The sequence below is a fragment of the Saccostrea echinata genome, unplaced genomic scaffold (genome assembly GCF_033153115.1).
Source record: "Saccostrea echinata isolate AGI-Se365-2 ecotype Australia unplaced genomic scaffold, CSIRO_AGI_Sech_v1 ptg000056l, whole genome shotgun sequence".
In the NCBI taxonomy this organism is placed as follows: domain Eukaryota; kingdom Metazoa; phylum Mollusca; class Bivalvia; order Ostreida; family Ostreidae; genus Saccostrea; species Saccostrea echinata.
Window position 1 is genome coordinate 20,904,293 of NW_026889805.1, and position 20,939 is coordinate 20,925,231.

General features: G+C 34.2%; 2 long non-coding RNA genes across 2 annotated transcripts; both read left to right on the forward strand.

The window, feature by feature from the left end:
- The first annotated feature begins 605 nt into the window (after positions 1-605).
- LOC133173358 (uncharacterized) lies at positions 606-2,801 on the forward strand. Its single transcript, XR_009719031.1, has 4 exons — positions 606-2,163; positions 2,260-2,359; positions 2,527-2,624; positions 2,733-2,801. It is a non-coding gene; the product is annotated as an uncharacterized LOC133173358 (long non-coding RNA).
- Positions 2,802-5,777: 2,976 nt separating this feature from the next.
- On the forward strand, positions 5,778-6,378 carry LOC133173719 (uncharacterized). Its single transcript, XR_009719065.1, has 3 exons — positions 5,778-5,977; positions 6,080-6,180; positions 6,305-6,378. It is a non-coding gene; the product is annotated as an uncharacterized LOC133173719 (long non-coding RNA).
- The last annotated feature ends 14,561 nt before the right edge of the window (positions 6,379-20,939 follow it).

Sequence of the window (20,939 nt, forward strand, 5' to 3'; positions counted from 1 at the left end):
GTTTTATACTAAGCCCTGGCTCTATTCAGCTCATATTTACTCAGCAACCCATAGAGTTCCAATTTGTTTAATGGTGTACTTAAGCTTTAAACCAAGTTTTGGGTCAGGTTTCAAGGTCATAGCAGACATCTGTGTGAAATTATTGTCATGATCATTATTTTGTGTTTCCTTGAGCTTCATCTCATACATCTACCATAGTGCCATTGGATTGAAGGTGCAAGTCAAATGTCAAGGTCCTTTGCAATGCCCTTTCATCCTAATATCCTTTAGTAAGAGCGAGGCCCTTTGAGATGGGCACCAACTCATTGATGTTTAGTTGTATATACAACATCATGGTGTTGGGGTTCATCTTATACATAAGGAAAATATTTAAAAAGTATGTATATATGTATGCCAAAAAAAAAAAAAAATACAAAAAAAAAAAAAAAATACAAAAAAATACAAAAAAAAAAAAAAAAAATACAAAAAAAAAAAAAAAAATACAAAAAAATACAAAAAAAAAAAAAAAAAAATACAAAAAAAATACAAAAAAAAAAAAACAAAAAAAAATTAAGAAAAAGTTAAATACACAGTTGAACTTTGGCATCTCGAACATTGATATCTCAAAAATCATGGATATGTTTAAGTGATTTGGAAGTCTTTACCCTATTCTTTCAGTATTTTACTCTAGATATTTGGAATCCTAAGATATTTTGAAATTTGGTCCCTTTAAGTTTGAGATTACGAGGTTTGACTGTGTATATATATGTATATATATGTATTTAATCTTATAGATGCATGGACAAGCAGTATTTAATGTTACAGAAGCAGGAACAAGCAGTATTTAATCTTACAGATGCATGGACAAGCAGTATTTAATCTTACAGATGCAGGGACAAGCAGTAGCCAACCTTACAGAAGCAGGGACAAGCAGTATTTAATCTTACAGATGCAGGGACAAGCAGTATTTAATCTTACAGATGCATGGACAAGCAGTTTTTAATCTTACAGATGCATGGACAAGCAGTATTTAATGTTACAGATGCATGGACAAGCAGTTTTTAATCTTACAGATGCAGGGACAAGCAGTATTTAATGTTACAGATGCATGGACAAGCAGTATTTAATCTTACAGAAGCAGGGACAAGCAGTATTGAATGTTACAGATGCAGGGACAAGCAGTATTTAATCTTACAGATGTATGGACAAGCAGTATTTAATCTTACAGATGCAGGGACAAACAGTAGCCAACCTTACAGAAGCAGTGATAAGCAGTATTTTGTCTTACAGATGCATGGACAAGCAGTATTTAATTTTACAGATGCAGGGACAAGCAGTATTTAATCTTACAGTTGCATGGGCAAGCAGTATTTAATCTTACAGATGCATGGACAAGCAGTATTTAATCTTACAGATGCAGGGACAAGCAGTATTTAATCTTACAGATGCAGGGACAAGCAGTAGCCAACCTTACAAAAGCAGTGATAAGCAGTATTTTGTCTTACAGATGCATGGACAAGCAGTATTTAATGTTACAGATGCAGGGACAAGCAGTATTTAATGTTACAGATGCAAGGACAAGCAGTATTTAATCTTACAGATGCAGGGACAAGCCGTATTTGAAGTTACAGATGCAGGGACAAGCAGTATTTATTCTTACAGATGCAGGGACAAGCAGTAACCAACCTTACAGAAGTAGTGTTTTATCTTACAGATGCAGGGACAAGCAGTATTTATTCTTACAGATGCAGGGACAAGCAGTATTTAATCTTACAGATGCATGGGCAAGCAGTATTTAATCTTACGGATGCAGGAACAAGCATTATTTAATCTTATGGATGCAGGGACAAGCAGTATTTAATCTTATGGATGCAGGGACAAACAGTATTTAATCTTATGGATGCAGGGACAAGCAGTACAGTAACCATAATCCTACTGAAGCAGGGACAAGCAGCACTTAATCCTACAGAAGCAGGGACAAGCAGCACTTAATCCTACAGAAGCAGGGACAAGCAGCACTTAATCCTACAGAAGCAGGGACAAGCAGTACTTAATCCTACAGAAGCAGGGACAAGCAGCACTTAATCCTACAGAAGCAGGGACAAGCAGCAGCAATCCTAAAGAAGTGGTAGCCAATCCGAAGATTAAGATGAGTGTAAGCAAGAGTACAGAAATCTAAAAAGGGTAAAGTCACAATATTTACTCCATACACTCCGAGAGATTCAAACTTTTTTCACTTGATGATGTCTGAGTTTACCTCTTCACATTCTATTTGAACAGGTAGAGAGTTATACTGGAAACCATGTTTCAGAGCAGACTGTCATGATTCAACTAGAGTGCCAGGAGTAAGGATGAACAGTGGCCTAACCTAGAAGTGAGGGTAAGACTTCTCCTTGTTAGGTCTTTCTTTGGGTACCAACATTAAATAATTTATCATGGACTGGGCATCTGTTTTTGAAAAACAACCTGTTAATGTGTGGGATTTTATATCTTTTTTTCATTTGCTGAAATCTTCCTTTTTTTATTGACCTTCATTTATTTTTTTAGAGTATTAGATTGTCCACCATCACCAGTTTTACATTGTCCAGTTAGACAGAAAAAAGTCCAGACCAGAAGGATTTACTGCGACAACCAACCATGCTAGGGTAATATACAAAGTTTACTTCTTGTTTGTCTCTTCCTTAATTTCTTTTACATTGTGTTCATAAGAAAAAGTTGCAGTAATATAAGCATTTATTGTTCTGCCTTAGCAGGGCAAGAGGTTGGATTGCCTAGACCCTGCAGTGAAGAAGAGTGTAAACTGAGGCCTACCTTGAAAGATATGGTAAGGTTCTCTCTTTTCTTCTAACGCAAATTTCCTTATTTACCCCCCCCCCCCCCCCCAGCTTGAAAAGTGAGGGTTATCTGAATTACAGGGTTGTCTGTCCTTCCTTTTGTCTATCCATTACATTTTGAGGAAGCTATCTCTTATTTGCAACTTCTCCAATATCCACTGAATAAAATTCAGTGAGACTTTTAGAGTCTTTATATTACAAAGTGCAATTATGCCTTTGATTTGACACATAATTGGGTTTCCCATATGTAATTGTGGACACTGCTTTTCTATCTTTAATATTTGGAGTACCCATCTCTTATTCACAACTCTACCTATAACCATTGAATAAAATTTGAGACTTCCACAGAATCTATTTTAAAGATTATTTTTAAGACTATTTTACGTTTTGGTTTTGCAAATTATTGGGGATTTCCATAGCAAAACATGGAATTTGCCACAGTACACATATAAGAGGGGTTGTACCATTTTTATGAGCTCCACGTTCACAGTACCTCTAATTTTTAAATCGTTTTCAAAATTATCTAGACTTAGTCCCACTTTAACCTCTTGAATTTCAATTGACAGAATGCCCATCTGAAGCAGCAAGACATGGAACCTTTGTCAAGCAGCCTTAAATAGGTATAATCTTTTCTCCTTTCTCTTTCATTGCTTTAGAACTGTACTAATCTTTTATCAGTTTCTTTCATTGCCAAGGGTACAGAGGAGGATGGACAGATGGCAACCAGAAACACAATGAAGAGGAGACCATTGCCAGGATACAGGGTATCCATAATGTGAACAGGCCAACATTGGCCAAAGTGGTAAGAAACCAGCTATATTTATTGTATTTTGGATTTCTGTTGATTCAGATAAGGGACTCTTTTGACCCCTTGAATTTCTATGTTAACAGATTATTGACTTGACAAGCCTTGATCCTACAAAAAAGACTCAATTAATTGTCGCAATGAATCAAGGAAGCTAGGATCAACTGCAGCCAACCATAGAAGAAAGGGTAAGATACAAAGACCTTCTCTTTCTCCTTGTGCAGACTCCATTTATGGTGCACTTTCATACTTGATGTAGATATGAACCTCTCTTGATCTTAAATTTGTATTTTGCAGAAGCATTCAGAGACAGTACCCATCCTAAGATTAAGCAGAGTGCATCACTTGCCAGCAAGAGTACGTAGAGCTGAAATTGACTGATGCTAATCCTACAGGTAAGGCAAAAGCTGCATTTCCTTTAGTATTTTAGTTGCATCACTCTTTCTTATTACTTGATTAAAATAACATTTACTGACTACATTGTTAACAGGCAACCCTAGATCCTACAATGTATGTTCAAGAGTAGATTCTCATGTTATAGAAGAGTTATGAGTATTGATTGACTGCAAGCTTCCTTATAGAGGAGGGTAAGGTACATGCTCTTTGTACTCCATTCACTTTGAGAGATTTCATAACTTTCATTAGATGAAGTCTGATAATTTTAACTTTCTGTTTTGTTGACCACTCCATATCTTGTGTTGACAGGAAAAAGGTTAGGCTTGCCTGGTTCCCAGGTTTTAGAGATATCAGTTTTGCTTGAAGCAGAGAACCAAGATAAAGGACAAACTTTACTTTTACCCAGAAGTGAAGGTAAGATGCAAACTCTTCTTTGACTCTCTGAAAGTTTGTTTTTCTTTGCCATTTGATTAAGTCTTAGTACTAGTGTTGTCACTGAGCACCTGGTTAACCAGTGTCAAACATCGATGTATAAGTATCAGTTAGTAAAACTGCTGTTTGGTTACTTGGACATAGAGACATTTTACTTGGTAATTAAGTGTAAAAAATATCTTTTTTTAAATATATATGTGAAAAGCAATTCGATACCCATATGTATTCAATTTAAGGTCATACAAAAGTACATTACTTTCAATGTACCTTTCCCACTGATAATTTTCGATTTAAAATCATAGTATATCATTACACGTTCTTGGACAAAAAAAAAAATCACCACACATTAACAGGAGTTTTGAACAGATATCAGTGATGAAAATCCTGGTGTTTTTTTGTTTTGTTTTTGTTTTTGTTTTTTTAATAAAAAGAAAACAAAATTATACTTTTAACTGGTATATTTCCTAACAAATTTGATTCAGATGAGTTGTTCAAAATTTCCAGGCATCATAGAATGGTACAAAGGTTCTTCAATTATTGCAACTCTTTAACAACACAGGGAATAAGAAAATAAAGTTCAAAACTAAATTGCAAATATGTCCATAATATCATTTCAAGGAGGGGTCAATCAATAACAAGTAAACTAATTATTTTCTGAGAAGGTTGTTGAAAATTCATTGGGTTAAACGTCATGTTACATTCAAACTTGAAGTCCCCATGATGTTTACTAAACAATAAATGCATTCATCAATATTAGTGATAATAAATATTTCTGATTTAGCATTAATCAATTTGAAAATTTCATTAATATTTATCTTGTTAAGTTTTTTCAAGAAGTGCTAAGAACTGGTATTGATAAATTGTACCATTCCCAATGCCAGAAAGTTAATTTTTCCCAATTTTGAGACTAAATATTTCTATTTCAACTGCCAAGGAACAGCCTATGACGATGCAATTCTTTACATATAAAAATGTATAAGTTAATGTATGTGTTAATAGTTAATTAGGTTAGAAAAAACACAAAATAAATTTCATTTGTTGTGGGTTTAACATATAAAGTACCTTGAAACATTTTATTTTAGAAATTAGATTTATTTGTTTATATAAACATTTTACAAATGTAATTTAGACAGAATGGAGCCAGTGGTACCCAATGAGCCCAAGGAAAGGTTGTATTTTGATCTTGTAAGCCAGAGATAAGGTGAGCTGTATTTTTGTCTTTTGCATGTATTCCTCTCCCCTTCCCTTTTTTTACTTACATTACTAACATAAACTTTTTTGCTCTTTTCATTTACAAATGTTTGTGTCTTTCCTAAATATGTAATTGTCACATGTTTTTGTTTAAGAATGATGCATTAAAAGGTACTTTTTCAATTGTTTTGGAACTGTACTAATCCTGTATTAGTTTCTACCATTATTAAGGGCACAAGGAGGGATGGACAGATGGCAGCAGATACCACACAAGGAATAGGAGACCATTGCCAGGATACAAGGTATCCACTATGCCAACAGGCCAACATTGGCCAAAGTCGTAAGAAACGAGCAGCGTTTGTTGCAATTTAGATTTTGATTTAATATTTTCACTTTATTTAAGACTGGTACTAGTTTGACTCTTGACTCTGTATATTAACAGAATTATAGTTAATCTCAGTCCCCATACAAAAAAAGACAACACTACTTTTGAAGAAGAGTCCAGGGAGTTGTGATCAACTGAAGCCAACCACTGAATAAAGGGTAAAGTATATATCACTGATTCCATTTCTTCTGCTAATCTCAACTGTTGTAAACTGAGCTCTCTTTGATCTTGAATCTCAGTATCTAACCAACTGAAGTATCAAAAGCTAAAATAAACTTTTAGATGACAGCAGGTATAGAAAGATGCCAAATTGTGGATGACCACACAATGATGAGGAGACCATTACCAGAATACAGGGTATCCACTATGTTGACAAGCCAACATTGACATAAGTGGTAGAAACAAGCTGCATATGGAGGACCACACAATGAAGAAGAGGACCCCCCAAGGAAGAGGACCACACAAAGGAGAAGAGGACCCCCCAAGGAAGAGGACTACACAAAAAAGAAGAGGACCACACGAGGAGGAGAGGACCACTCAAGGAAGAAGAGGACCACACAAGGAAGAGGAGACTTTTGCCAGGATACAGGGTATCCACTAAACCAACAGGCCAACATTGGCCAAAATAGTAAGAAACAAGCTGCATATGTAACATTTTTTGATTGCTATGTTTTATTCTTAGTTAGTCCACTTTATAAGGACACTCATTTGACCTCTGGACTCTGTATATTAACAGAATAATGGTTAGAAAAGTTTTGATCTCATGGTAGAGGACACTTCCATCGCTCACAACGAGGAGTCCAGGGAACCGAGATCCACAGCAGCCAGTCGTAGAAGAAAGGGTAAAATACAAATTAAATGTACTGAATCCATGGTTTCTGCTCTTTCACACATGGGGTCCATTTTATGTGCTCATCTTAACTGATGTAGAATGAGTCTCCTTTTATCTAAAATCTCAATATTGTACAACTAAAGTACTAAGAGCTTAATAATTAAACTGTTTTCTGACAATTTTTCAGGTGACAGCGGGTATGGACAGATGCCAAATTGAGAAAGAATAGGATCATACACTGAAGAGGAGGATCACACAATGAAGAAGAGGACCACACAAGGAAGAGGAGGACTATACAAAGAAGAAGAGGACTACACAAAGAAGAAGAGGACCACACGAGGAGGAGAGGACCACTCAAGGAAGAAGAGGACCACTCAAGGAAGAAGAGGACCACACAAGGAAGAGGAGACCATTGCCAGGATACAGGGTATCCACTAAACCAACAGGCCAACATTGGCCAAAGTGGTAAGAAACAAGCCATATATGCTACATTTTTTGATGGATATGTTTTATTCTTAGTCAGTCCAATTAGGACACACAGTACACTTGACTCTCTTTATTTACAGAGTAATGGTTAGGCAAGCTTCAATTTTGTGGCAGAGAACACATCTATCACTCTTTAGGAGGAGTTCAGGGAAGGGAGATCAACAGCATCCAGCCATGGAAGAAAGGGTAAGATAGAAAAAATCTATTGCTTGTGCTCTTTCACACATGATTATGGCTGGGGCCTCTTTTATGTAAAATCTCTGTCTTAAAGAAACAAGGACAACCAGACCCTCACACTGTCAAAGGTCTGGAAGATAACATCACCTGCTAGCAAGAGTACCAAGAGCTGGATACCAAATAGCCACACAGTAAGGAGGAGTACATTGCCAGGGTATAGGGTGTCCATTATATCAGCAGACATTTATTAGTCAAAGTGGTAAGAAACAAGCTGCATTTGTTGCACTATCATGATTTCTGTTTTCTGCCTAATTAGAACACATATTTGACTCTATCTATGTTCACAGAGGCCTTGAGTGCAGTCTCCCACTCTCTGGGTTAGGAAGAGTTTAACACCAGCTAAAGGAGCACTGAGACCCAGAATTGACTATGGCCTGCAGGAGATGGTAAAAAGTTAGATCCACTACTTGCGTTGTGTAAATTGATATCCCTATTTCTCACCTGTTGAATTCTTTGTACCTTTATTAACTGATCTGTACACATTCTGTGTTAACAGACAAGGGACAAGGCCGATCTTCATCAAATGTTTAAAAGCAGTTCTTCTTGTTGATGGAAAAGTGTGAAGAATACTCATTGCCTGCAGCCCACTGTAGAAGTGAGGGTAATATACAAGCTCTAATCCATTCATTCTGAGAGATTCCATATCTTTAAGTAATTTAATTCTGTTAATCTTTTTATATTCTTTGATAACAGGGAGTTACGCTAGCCTGGATCCAGTTCAAGAGCATTCATGTTTAAACTGGGAGGAACTTTTGCCTAACATAAAAGTAAGGTATAACACATATTTTTCTTTTTTTCTGCTTGAAATTTCACATTTCTTTGCCATTAGATAAAGTATGAACATTCTTTTGTTATTAATCTTCCTTTGTTCTTTGTTAACAGACAAAGAATTGGACTGGCCTTCTACACCAGTCTTAGAAGAACATGTAGGACAGAAGATTGGTTTGACCAGAACACCAGAAGGTAAGATAGAGTTTTTACTCCTTATTGAAACTTTCTCAGTAGGTCACCTGAGTCCATACACAAACTTCCTCAATAGGTCACCTGAGTCCATACACAAACTTTCTCAGTAGGTCACCTAAATCCATGCTCAAACTTTCTCAGTAGGTCACCTGAGTCCATACATAAACTTTCTCAGAAAGTCACCTAAATCCATGCTCAAACTTCCTCAGTAGATCACCTGAGTCCATACATAAACTTTCTCAGAAGGTCACCTAAATCTATGCTCAAACTTTCTCAGTAGGTCACCTGAGTACATGCTCAAACTTTCTCAGTAGGTCACCTGAATCCATGCTCAAACTTTCTCAGTAGATCACTTGAGACCATATTCAAACTTTCTCAGTAGGCCACCTGAGTCCATACACAAACTTTCTCAGTAGGTCACCTGAGTCTATACACAGATGTCTCAATTATTTAAGAACAGGATTTGACAACACACTCATATCACAGAATTGCTACATTTCTTTATAAAACTACGAATTTTCATGCTTTAAGATGAATATGATCATTGTTTTTTCCCTTATACAACTGGTGCTGATAATGCCAAAAAACATTGATTTTTATAAAATTATGAGAATAAAAATTCCTCTTTAAACTTCTCAATGAATACTGCATTCTACATTGTAAATCACTAAGTATGAAACATACAAGTTTTCAAAAACTTTGATTTCTGGAAGCAGACTTAAATTTTTTGGTGAGACGTGTTGTAAACAGCATACTCTGGTATCATTACATTTCATGGTGGCTCAGTATATGTGGACTTCTGGGTTCCTCTCATCTACAAATTTACATCCTCCATGAATTGAAAAAAAACCCTTTAGTTTCAGAGTTTTTTTCTTTTTTAAATATACCCGGTATGAGAAAATACATGAAATTACATCCCCAAAAACCTGTTCAATTTAAACAATCCAGGAAAACTGGCCCCCATGAATGTTGACTCTGCAGTATATTCCAAATGGCTTAGGTCTTGAAAAACATGAAATTTAGATATACTTTTAAAAACAATAAAATGCTTTATTTGGTTGTTAGTATGGGAATCAATGTTGCAGCTGTTGCTGAAAAAAAATACATATAACCCACATAATTGGGTGGCATGATATATATTAGTCTTAGGTCTTGTCATGCATGGAATTTAATTTATTTCTATTTTAATCCTGTTATAATTTCAGGATGCAAATTGATAGACATCAATAAATTCTCACTACAATATTTATATTTTGCTGTTATTTCTCCAAATTAAATCGCTTTTGGTACTATTCCTAATTGGAGGGATAAAAAACCCTTAGTGAATATGATTGGTTGTTTTTTACAGGAGGATGAGAGGTATACCAGACTGATAGGACTCTGAACTGAAGAAAGCATAATGGTTAAGGGATGGACTTTGTGAAAAATATCAATGTTTGGAACATTATACATCTCGAACTTACATATATATGTGTGTATGTGTGTGTGAGAGTGTTATGTTTGTGTGTGTTTATGAGTTTGTAAGGTTTATTGTTAATTTTGCTTTTGGTAAGCCTCGTAATGGTGTATTAGCCCTTACAGTTTCACATTTTGTTGCTGCATTGTTAAATAATATGGCCTTTTATTAACCTTTCTATATCCCTGTAGTAGCTATTAGGGGGGGAGGGGGGGGGGTCATAATCCCTGTTATAATAGAGACCCATTGACACCATTTGGGAATTTGGGATCCATCCACAGTCACTGCTTGATCTTTGTCTGGGTCACATAATTTGATAAGGCCCAAGATTATGAGAAATTTTTATTTGATGCATCTTAGGAACAATGTGTGTCGAAGGTTAAGTCTGAGTTAACTTGACCTTCAGTCAAATATCTGAGTGTTGTATTGGAATTTCGTCATGGATATTTTAGTGAGGGTCAGGATTTTCAGTCCTTTTTCATTTAAACATTCAATCCTTGTCACTTAACACATCTACAGACACTTAAACAGTTGTGTCTGAAACCATAAGCACTTTATTCCATTATGAGATTTATTTTGAAGTAGGGGTTCTATTCATTATCTTGTGTTAATAACTATCACATAATTTAAGGGCATTAAAGTTGAGCAGAAAAAAATGATCCATACTAAATTGATGCTCTCCCCTAGGACCCGTTGCTGGCATGCCAGAGTATAAAATCTCTGGATTTTTTTGCTGTTGCAAATTTTTATGCTATGGCTGTGAGAAGAATATGGGCTGTCAGGTTTCCCATTGATACTGAGTTTAACTAGGGTCTGTGCTGCACCCTTTAATATTGCTTCAACATACGTACAACTGAAAAATTAAGTAACAGTTAAGTGTTTGGTATGTGCATTTGTTGTGCTGTATTTATGACAATATTGTATTGGGAGGAGGTGTGAATCTGGGCTAAGTGTTCAAGTATACATGTACTATTTCTGTGATTAGGTATTAGGCATATCAAACTTCATACACTACTTCTATTTTTTTATACCTAAAAACGAGAAGGGATAAAATTACAGTATATCTATGATTAAGTGAAGGCATATAAATAAAGCACCATTGGGATTAGTACAGATACCGGGACCATTTCGTATTCTGATAGTGATGCACCTCATCTTGGTACCCGATCTCCATTCAAACATCTCTAGTAATCATATTCATTTGGTGTAGATGTGCACAATTGGTGCACACTGTTTTTGTTGAAACTATGCCCTCAGATTCTGCATCACTTCTCTGAGGACAGCAGTAGTTTTCAATTGCTCTGGCTTTGTGCTGTATTCTCGTGTTTATTAAACAGAGCACATACATCATATTTCTTGAATCTTAAATTTCCACAGAGGAAATTAATTGTGTGCAAAACCTGAGTCAGTGAGGTAACATGTTTGTGTGCTGAAATTTTCTTGGATGCTAAAACGGTGTGTGCATATTATTTTGTGGATTTGAGTTTGTGTCCTTGAAAATTTTTAGCTAGCATGAATATGTTGCCTTTCTGACCTGGGTTCATACTCCCTATTCATATGGAAGTAAAAAACATGAGGTCATGATTCACCCTTAAATTAAGTCACAATGACTTGCATCCATTTAAAAGTTAAGCTCGTATTGCTGTTTCATGTCATCTAGTAAATTAACTTGTCAGTCTTACTGTAAATGACCTTGTTACTTAATGTTGAGGACAAAGTGTGTTATGGCAGAATTATAAGTCATAATGACTCCGAAATGTACATAAATTGAAGAATATCTTCATTCCTGTGAGATCCATTGTATGAATGGATTTCATTCAGCAAGGACTTAAGGTTTACAGAAGTTATATTTAAAAGTATGGGTATCCTGGATGTATTGTAGGTAACTCCTGAATTATCAGCAGATTGCTATCCAATTTTGGGATGGCTTATAATTCCCTGAGCAACTATACTCAATAGTTAAAAAAAAGCAGATGATTATGAGGCCCTCTGAGTAGGGAGTACAGATAAAAAGGCCATTAGTAACTGTTGAGTTTTTGAATGTCCCCATTTGTCCCATTGCTTAGGGGTCATTTTTAAGTACTAGTACTACATGTATTTGATTATAAGTATTTGGGTGATGGGATATTGATCTTTATGCACAACTCTATTCCTGTTTGGGGAAAGGCAAAGGGTTTACATTACAGTACATATATGGTATTAAGCTTCTCAAACTCTATATGCATGCACTCTGGTGCTGGTACAGATACTATGCTGTAATTGTATTCAAGAAAATAGTATGGCTGGTTTGGGTATAAACCAGTCTCATTTGAACATCTCTTGTGTTCTCACATTTCAAATTAGTGTCATCAAGTCCAGATGCATGGTGCTTATATATGTGCAAGCATACTATATTGAATCTGCCATGAAACTATAATATGCCCTGATTTGGCATCATGCACTTCTTGAGAGCCAGTTTTCACTGTGGAAATTGTGCAGACCATTAATATGTTGCCTTTCTGACATGGGTTCAGATTCGATCTTATTCATACCACATCAAAACTCAGAGGATATAACATACCCCTAAAGTAGGTCACAATGGCTTCATAACCTCTTATAGAATTGGCTCATTGCTCTTTCCCATTTTGGATTATAAATTATTTCTACTGTAAGACTTGGATATTGGACCTTGTTTTTAGGAGAATCCTGGGGATAGTGTGTATATTTACCTCATTTCAGGTCACAATGACCTGTTTATTTTGCCATCAGGTACTATTATAGCAAGGCCTTATTGATCTTTGACAGTTGATGCATTTGAGGACATTAGGTTTTTTTGTTTTTGTTGCATTCATTGAATCTGTTACTTAATGACCTACCACACTTTAGAATATGCTTACCTATGAATAATGTTTAATTTGCTCATAATACACTTGTGCAGTGATCTATTCTTTAGGATAATTAAATTATAAATCACATGATGTTGAGAACAGTCACAGTAACACAAACTGTAGGTCACTGTGACCATCAGAAATACAGGTTTATGAAGCATAGTCCTGATATTTGATTTACTTTACACAAGAGACCATTGTAATTTCTTAAACAAGTGTCAGTGTTGTTGGTTTGTATGTTTAACATCCCTTCAAGAATTTCTCACCCATATTGAGACATGTACCAATGCTTGCCAGTGGAGAGCTGCAGATTTATATCTGCACTTGGCAATCAGGACCTTTGAGCAGTGATGGCTGATCTTTTTCATGCTAGCACCTACTGCAACACGGAACCTCTGTTCATACGTTCTCATTCGAAAGACCATTCTCCACATCCCACTTTTGGATTTGAACACGTTACTTAAGGATCAGCTCCTTATTCCGTGACTCTAGACCAAATGCTCTGACTACTGTGCCACGAGTATCAGGTTAAAAGAAAGTAACATTTTAGTAATGGATGTACATTATTGACAATATATGGTGGCTAGAGGTAATCCTTTAAAACTTGCTATTTCTACCCAGTATTGGGATTGGATGGTGGGAGGGGTTGTGAGAGGATCTACCCAGTATTGGGATTTGGATGGTGGGAGCTAGGGGTTGCAAGAGGATCTACCAAGTATTGGGATTTGGAGATAGGAGGGGTTGTGAGAGAATATACCTAGTACATGTATTAGAATTTGGCTGGTGGGAGGGGTTGCAAGAGGATCTACCCAGTATTGGGATTTGGATGGTGGGAGGGGTTGTGAGAGGATAAGGGGTACAATGTAACAATATCATCCTTTTGGATAGTGCATGGGCTTAGGCTTCCTGCCACATTAAGGAACTTTTTATACTTTAATCAACACCTGTACATGCCATTGAAAAAGTCAAGTAACTGCATGTTGAGCATTTGTTGTGTGCATTTGTTACACTACATTGAAGGATAAGGGTTTTCTTATGGGAAACTAAGGGTTTACATTACAGTATTTCTATGAATAAGTGTTGAAATATTGATTCAACCTTTAAAACTATATAAGCCATGATTATATAAGCATCATTTCTTTAAGTTCTTTTAGGTAGTTGATGTCATTTGCTATGGGTTTATGCTGTATATTCTGGTGTTCATTAAACAGAGCATACAAATATCCCTCAAATTTCATAATTGCTAGTTTCCACTATGGAAATAATGTAAATAATTAAGGATTAGAAACCTGGGCCAGTGAGATGACATGTTTATGCACTGAAATTTTCTTGGATGCTAAAACGGTGTGTGCATACTTATATTGTTTTTATGGAATTCATGTGTTCTTGAAAATTTTTAGTTTGCATGAATATGTTGACTTTCTGACATGGGTTCAGATTCAGTTGTATTCATACCATATCGAAAAGGAGGATATAATACATGTATATGCCTAAAGTAGGTCACAATGACTTACCTCTTTCTAAATTTGGCTCTATGATGATTGCTGTTTCTCATTTTGGATTATATATCATATTGAAAGCTTGCAATCTATTGGAACAGATTTGAGCAAAAAATTGGTAAAAAGTGAATTCTCTCTCTTACTAAATGGTCAATATTTTTGGTGTTTGTATCTTTAAATGACTACTTTATCATGTGAAAATAAGAAAAAAATTAAAATATAGGAAGCATATAAAAATAACTGAAATATAGGTCAAATTTAATCTAAGTGATACTGGTCCTTTGTGACATTGTGTACTTCAATGTATGAAAATTTCATTAATTTTAAATATGTTAAATATGAGAAGAATCCCTCTTTAATGTATATTTTGTAGAATGAAGAAATCAGCTGTGTATTGTGAATAATTAATAATCATCAGTTATAGGATATGTAATTATCAATTGTGTAATGTATAATGTTTGTAAACTATGTGATGTTGTAGAATGGGATTATATTTTTTATGCAAACAGTCTCAAGTTTTTCTCGTTTTCCTTAGATAACTTGTTTGTTTAAAAGGTACTTTGAATTTTCTAACCCCCCCCCCCCCCTTTTTGAAAAAAAAAGTATATTGGTTTTGTACCTATTGGTCAGTCAGCATCAAATAGACATCAAACTTAATACCTCAATATACATCTAATACATCTTATGGAGTAGATGGCCTCTGAGTTTTGAGGTTACAGTGGCAAAGATCATGGTTAAACTATTATGAAAATAGGAAAATATTGTCTGTTCAGTATCTTGAGAAACTTTACATCAACATATATCAAATTTGATACATTGGTACTTTTAAAGGGTAGATGACCCTTATTGATTTTGAGGTTACAAGATAAAAGATCAAGCTAGGCTCAAACAAATCTGGACATAGGATGATTTTTCCAGCTCAAAATAAAATAAGAATCATTTTCTTGACATACATCAAATTTTGTAGACTGGTACTCCCTATATAAGTAGTAAATGACTAGCTGCTATTGATTTTGAGATCACAAGTTCAAAGGTTAAAGTCAAAATTCTGGGGCCATAGGGAGAAATCTTCAGAAACCTTTCCTTGAGGGACATCAAACTTGACCCCCATTGATGTCAAATTTGACATTTTAAATACCACATGGGATATAAATGCTTAAAAGCATTTGTTCTATCTAATTCTCTCATATGCCGAGTTCTTTTGAAGTTTGAGGTTTCCATGAATAGGAAATTGTTCCCATATTCAATTTAGGTCTGCAAGAATGATGACCATTGTTGATTCATGTCATAACCCTTGCATTTGCCATGGACTTCGTTTTTGTACCAAAGATGTGATTTAATATATCTCTAATTTTTATTATTTTTTTTTTTGCTTTGTGGCATCTGAACCATTGTGTTAATTTTGTGAATTTATCCAAAAAAAATTATACAAAACATTTCTCCTTTGCATGTAAATAATGTACTGAACATCATATTAAAGCTTAGTGTATGGATGTTACAATTTAGATGTGTTATTTGTTTTTGTTTTGTTTTTTTTTTTTTTTTTTTAGTGTGCTTCATGTGGTGTTAATAAAAATTTGTCTTAGAAGTAAAAGTGATTAGGGAAAAAATTAGGCTTATTTCCTGTTATTATGAGCAAAATATAGACTAAAGACAGTAAAGACATGGCACATATTTTGCATCAATGATTGCAGTCTGATACATGCTCAGATGAGGCTGTGTCTGATCTACAGGGCACAGAATATCAAGCTTGAGTGAACATGGTTCACAGCTTTTACATGCATCATTCAAGCCTTGCATTTGAAATGCACCTATAGATATTTAGTATGGTGGTTTGATGATTTAGAGTAAAGTTCTCATTATTGAAATTTATGAAATTATGATAAACAAAACCTTGTGAGGAAAATTTTCTCTGCAAAATTTATTCATTTATTAAAAATATGTGGGATTCGAACCCTAGCAATAGAACCCCTAAGTACATGTATCATTTTCTTTTGAGACTAGCACGCTAACCACTAGACTATACAAGTCCTGATAAACAGTGATTTCAATTATTTCTCAAAGAGATGCGAATGTTATGTCATAAAAGTATATTTTTAAGGTATAGGTCTTTGCAACACGTTTTTGGTAACTCAAAAATGTATATATTTTTGCACACTTTGAGGATTAACTTTCCAAAAAATGGAGCGAATACCCACTTATATCGAAAAACAGTGTCATAGTATGCATGGGAAAATGACTCTTTTTGTAGCGTATGTATTATATTTAATTTTAATGTTATATTTGTAGATGAAATATCAAGGAAAATTTTGATATAATTGAGATTTAATTTTTCACCTTTATGTTTGTCACACTATAGGCTTTTCGGTTGTCATGTTCACTCATTTTCTTTCATTATGTAGTCATCATAATATAAAATTCAAATCGAAGCTGTATGTCAAATAAATAAATCCGAAACACAAATATTTGTTGGTTGGTAATGAGTTTTTTTTTTAGTCAAATCTATCTTTCTCTCTTTCTCCCCTATTTTTTTCTGGAAAAAAATGTCCGTATTTGTGCATATGCAGCTACTCGCCTGATAAGTGATAAATCATAAAACCCTCAGTTTGACTTCTAGATGCATGTATTTAGAAATATAACAATATTATGGCATGTCAAAGGTTGCAATATTGGATCTTTTCCATTTGTATTGTATAATTTTTCATTTGTATTCTATAATTTTCCATTTGTATTCTATAATTTTCAATTTGGACTATATAATATTTATTTGTATTCTATATTTTCCATTTGCATTGTATAATTTCTCATTTGTATTGTTAAATTTCTTATTTGTATTGTAAATTTTCTTATTTGTATTCGATAATTTTTCATTTGTATTGTATTCGAGGATTGTTTATTTATTTCATTACGAAGGATTTCATTGATCAAGTTTAGTCTTTTTTGTAGTATTGTGTTCAAACAAGCGAGATGTTTCGGGTGAACTGCGCTCCTCTATTTGCGTGGGTGCTAAGGGATTGTCATTTAATTCTCAAGGGGGAAGGGGCTGGCAAAATTTGTCGAATAAGATTATTTATTTTCATGCTCTTGTTGGAGATAATATTTATGTCCAAGATGACCAGAGACAAGGAGAAGAAGAAGGAAACGAAAAAAATCTGCCCAAACCTGAAAACTCCATTTCTTTGGGGTGGGGTGGGGGTTGAGGTACCGCCAGTCAAGATCAAATTTTTATTTTCTCAGACAACATTTCTAAGGACAGATTATTTATTTGCTATCTCCCAGCGCTCCCTTTTCATCTAAATGGCCGTCCTCTAACATGCATGCAAATACATATACTATATAGGGGCCCAGTTTGCTTTGAGCACCAGAAACATCTCGTTCATTTTCAACACCATACAGGCTAAATCGTAACAAAATAAATAAACAATCCCCGGATACAATACAAATGAAAAATTATCGAATACAAATAAGAAATTTTACAATACAAATAAGAAAAGCAACAATACAAGTAAGAAATTATACAATGCAAATAAAAAATTATACAATTCAAAATATTTTTTACAATACAAATGGAAACTATGGAAAATTATAAAATTCAAATGGAAAATTATAGAATACAAATTGAAAATTATAGAATACAAATAAAAATTATACAATACAAATGAAAATTTTACAATGCAAATGGAATAGATTGAATATTGCAACGTTTGACTTGCCATAATAATTTTTAAAATGAAATGTATTTTAACTACGTACTGCAATATATATATATATAATATGGAGGATATTGTCAACATCAATGCAAAGAAAAGATAAATGCCTATATGAAACATTTAAAGATTGGGAGATTGAAAATCTTCATATGAAATTTTGTCAATTTATCATTGGATCAGGGAAAAAAAGTACCAATATTGCAGTTCTATCAGAGCTGGGTAAACAACCAATATTTATTCTATTATAGCAATTATCTCTTACTGGCATAGACTTGAGAACATGCCCGAGAATTCTTTGTTATACAATGCATACAAAGAAAGTATGATCTTGGACAGTTGTAATATAAATAGCTAGATTTCAAATGTAACATATTTATGTGAGAAAATGGGCATACTTTGGTCTAAATGTAAATCAATGAAATTAATACCTGTAAAGAAACAACTGAAAAAAATTATTAGAGAGGATTTCCTTCGTAACTGGTTTATAAAAGGAGAAGAGGGTTGTCTGTCGGGTAAACTTACAACATATTTCTATGTAGAAAGAAGTTTTGAAATTGAAAATTTTTTTTTTAATTTGAACAAAGAAAAATTATATGTAAATTTAGAATAAGTGCACATAATCTCAGAATTGAAAGTGGAAGATATGAAAAAAATGTAAACACAGAAGGACACCAAACCATCCTTGCAAGAAATGAAAGGATTTGTAGAATGCGCGACATGAATTGTGTAGAAGATGAGAATTAACTCACTGATTGAATGTCCATTATTTAAACATGATAGACATGATTTTTTTGAGAATATTGCTATAAATAATAAAAAAAAATTAGTTTTAAAACAAATAAAAAAAAATTTTGTGGATTATGTCTGTTGCTTATCAAGCTGGGTTATTTTTTAATCAATATTTTTAAAATAAGAAATAGTGAATTATACAATGTTAAAAAGAACCAAATAAATGCAAAAGAGTAATAATGTTAAATTATTAATACTTTAGTACAAATATACATGTTACAAATTCTTTGGTGTGCTGACTTTATATATATATATATATATATATATATATATATATATATATATATATATATATATATGAAAGGATGAAAATGTGCGTCGTTTAGTGACACCAGTCCTGTCCACCAGTACCTGTAGCCTGAACTGCTTAGGCAGGAGTAATGAATTTCAGTTTTTGTATATACCGTGGCACAATTTGGCCTAGCAAACTGTTTACAGCTAAACTTTTTTTTTCTGAATTATTTCCGTCCCAATCAAAAGTCTGTTTATCACAGCAAGAGTTCCAAATCCTCTTAATGGTGCGATTACTCGATGCAACTTTTCATGTACGATTTCCATTCGACTTTTCGATTTTACTTTTGAATTTCGAATTGGGTGAAAGTTGCAACACAACTTGATTTTATCGAATGCAAATCGGATGAAAAAAATAGCAACGTTTTACCACATCCATCTTCAAATCTAAGCCGAGCCATGGGTTTTGTGTCCATTCTTTTTCAACAAATGTTTGTGAAAAAAAATAAATACAAAACCCGTGACTTGCGACGATGGACCACATCTTAGGATTTTAATGGAGATTTTTTTAAATTGTTCTATGAATGCCTCTCGTCTCCGTAAAGATAATTTAAATTAATATAAAAACCTTGTCAATAAATTGTATACTTCGCACCACTTTACAGCTCTTGCGGTGCAGTGTCAGGAAATGTATATCTGGCCATTGCAAACAAATGTTTTTCCTCTCCTAACCCGGTTGGAATTGTGCGAAAAGGGGTGGAATCTCGTTGTACATTTTTGTATCCAAATCAAGGAAGCTATTTGGTAATATTTCTTGCATGTATTCTGGAACAGAACTTCACAATTAAAAAGAATTGTTAACACACACAGACGGACAATGGTTGAAGAGACATCATCATTCTATAGTCCGGTTTTCTTCGTAAAATTAAGAAAAATATAAAAACAAAAGCCGAGAAAAACACGGAAACTAAATTTTAAGTTGAGAGAGAAAATTGTTTTTTTATTGGTAGTCACACTTTATAGGTTTTAATCTGTGTATGATCTTTTGGAAAAAAAAAGGATTTTAATGGAATTTCCTGAGTAGAAAACCTTCTCTAGAGCCAGTTTTTCCGTGGGGATTCCCTCTCTCTTTCTCTAGAGCCAGTTTTTTTTTCCGTGGGGATTCCCTCTCTAAAACAATTTTTCCGGGAAATACTTTTTTTGAGGGGGTGGGGGGTGGGTTCTACCCTACAAAGTCGGCACTTCCCTAACAAAAAATAAACACACACACACACACACACCTACACACACACGCACACACACAAAGAAAAAAAAAAGGTAACTATAGTTAACTTAAGTTTACTATAGTTAGCTATAATTAACTATGGTATCCACGTTTTTACTTCAGTAAATCAAAGTATTTTCACTATGGATATCAGATTGTTATTCTTTATGTTATCTAATTCATTCATTCAAATTTTATATATTAAATGGAACTATTATTTTCATATTCACATATTATTTTCAAATTTTACACCACTGTCATTGTATTGTAAGAGATTTTAAGCTTTGAAATCTTAAAAGAGTACCAGAGTATAGTTTCATAGTAAACCATCGTATCAAAGTTTTCACTATAGTTAACTACAGTAAATTTTTGTCAGGGTTTTACTTGGTGGAACAACATTGCGGTCTACATGAATATTTTATGTGTATGAGGGGTCAAGAAGGTCTTGATAAAAAGTATGTAAATTTAGATTTTTGTCCTACGACGACCCCCCCCCCCCCCCCCCGTGTATGAAGAATGCAGGATGACCCTTATTACCAACACGCACGGCGCATGTTCTGAATTCAGTACACCGTAAGAATAA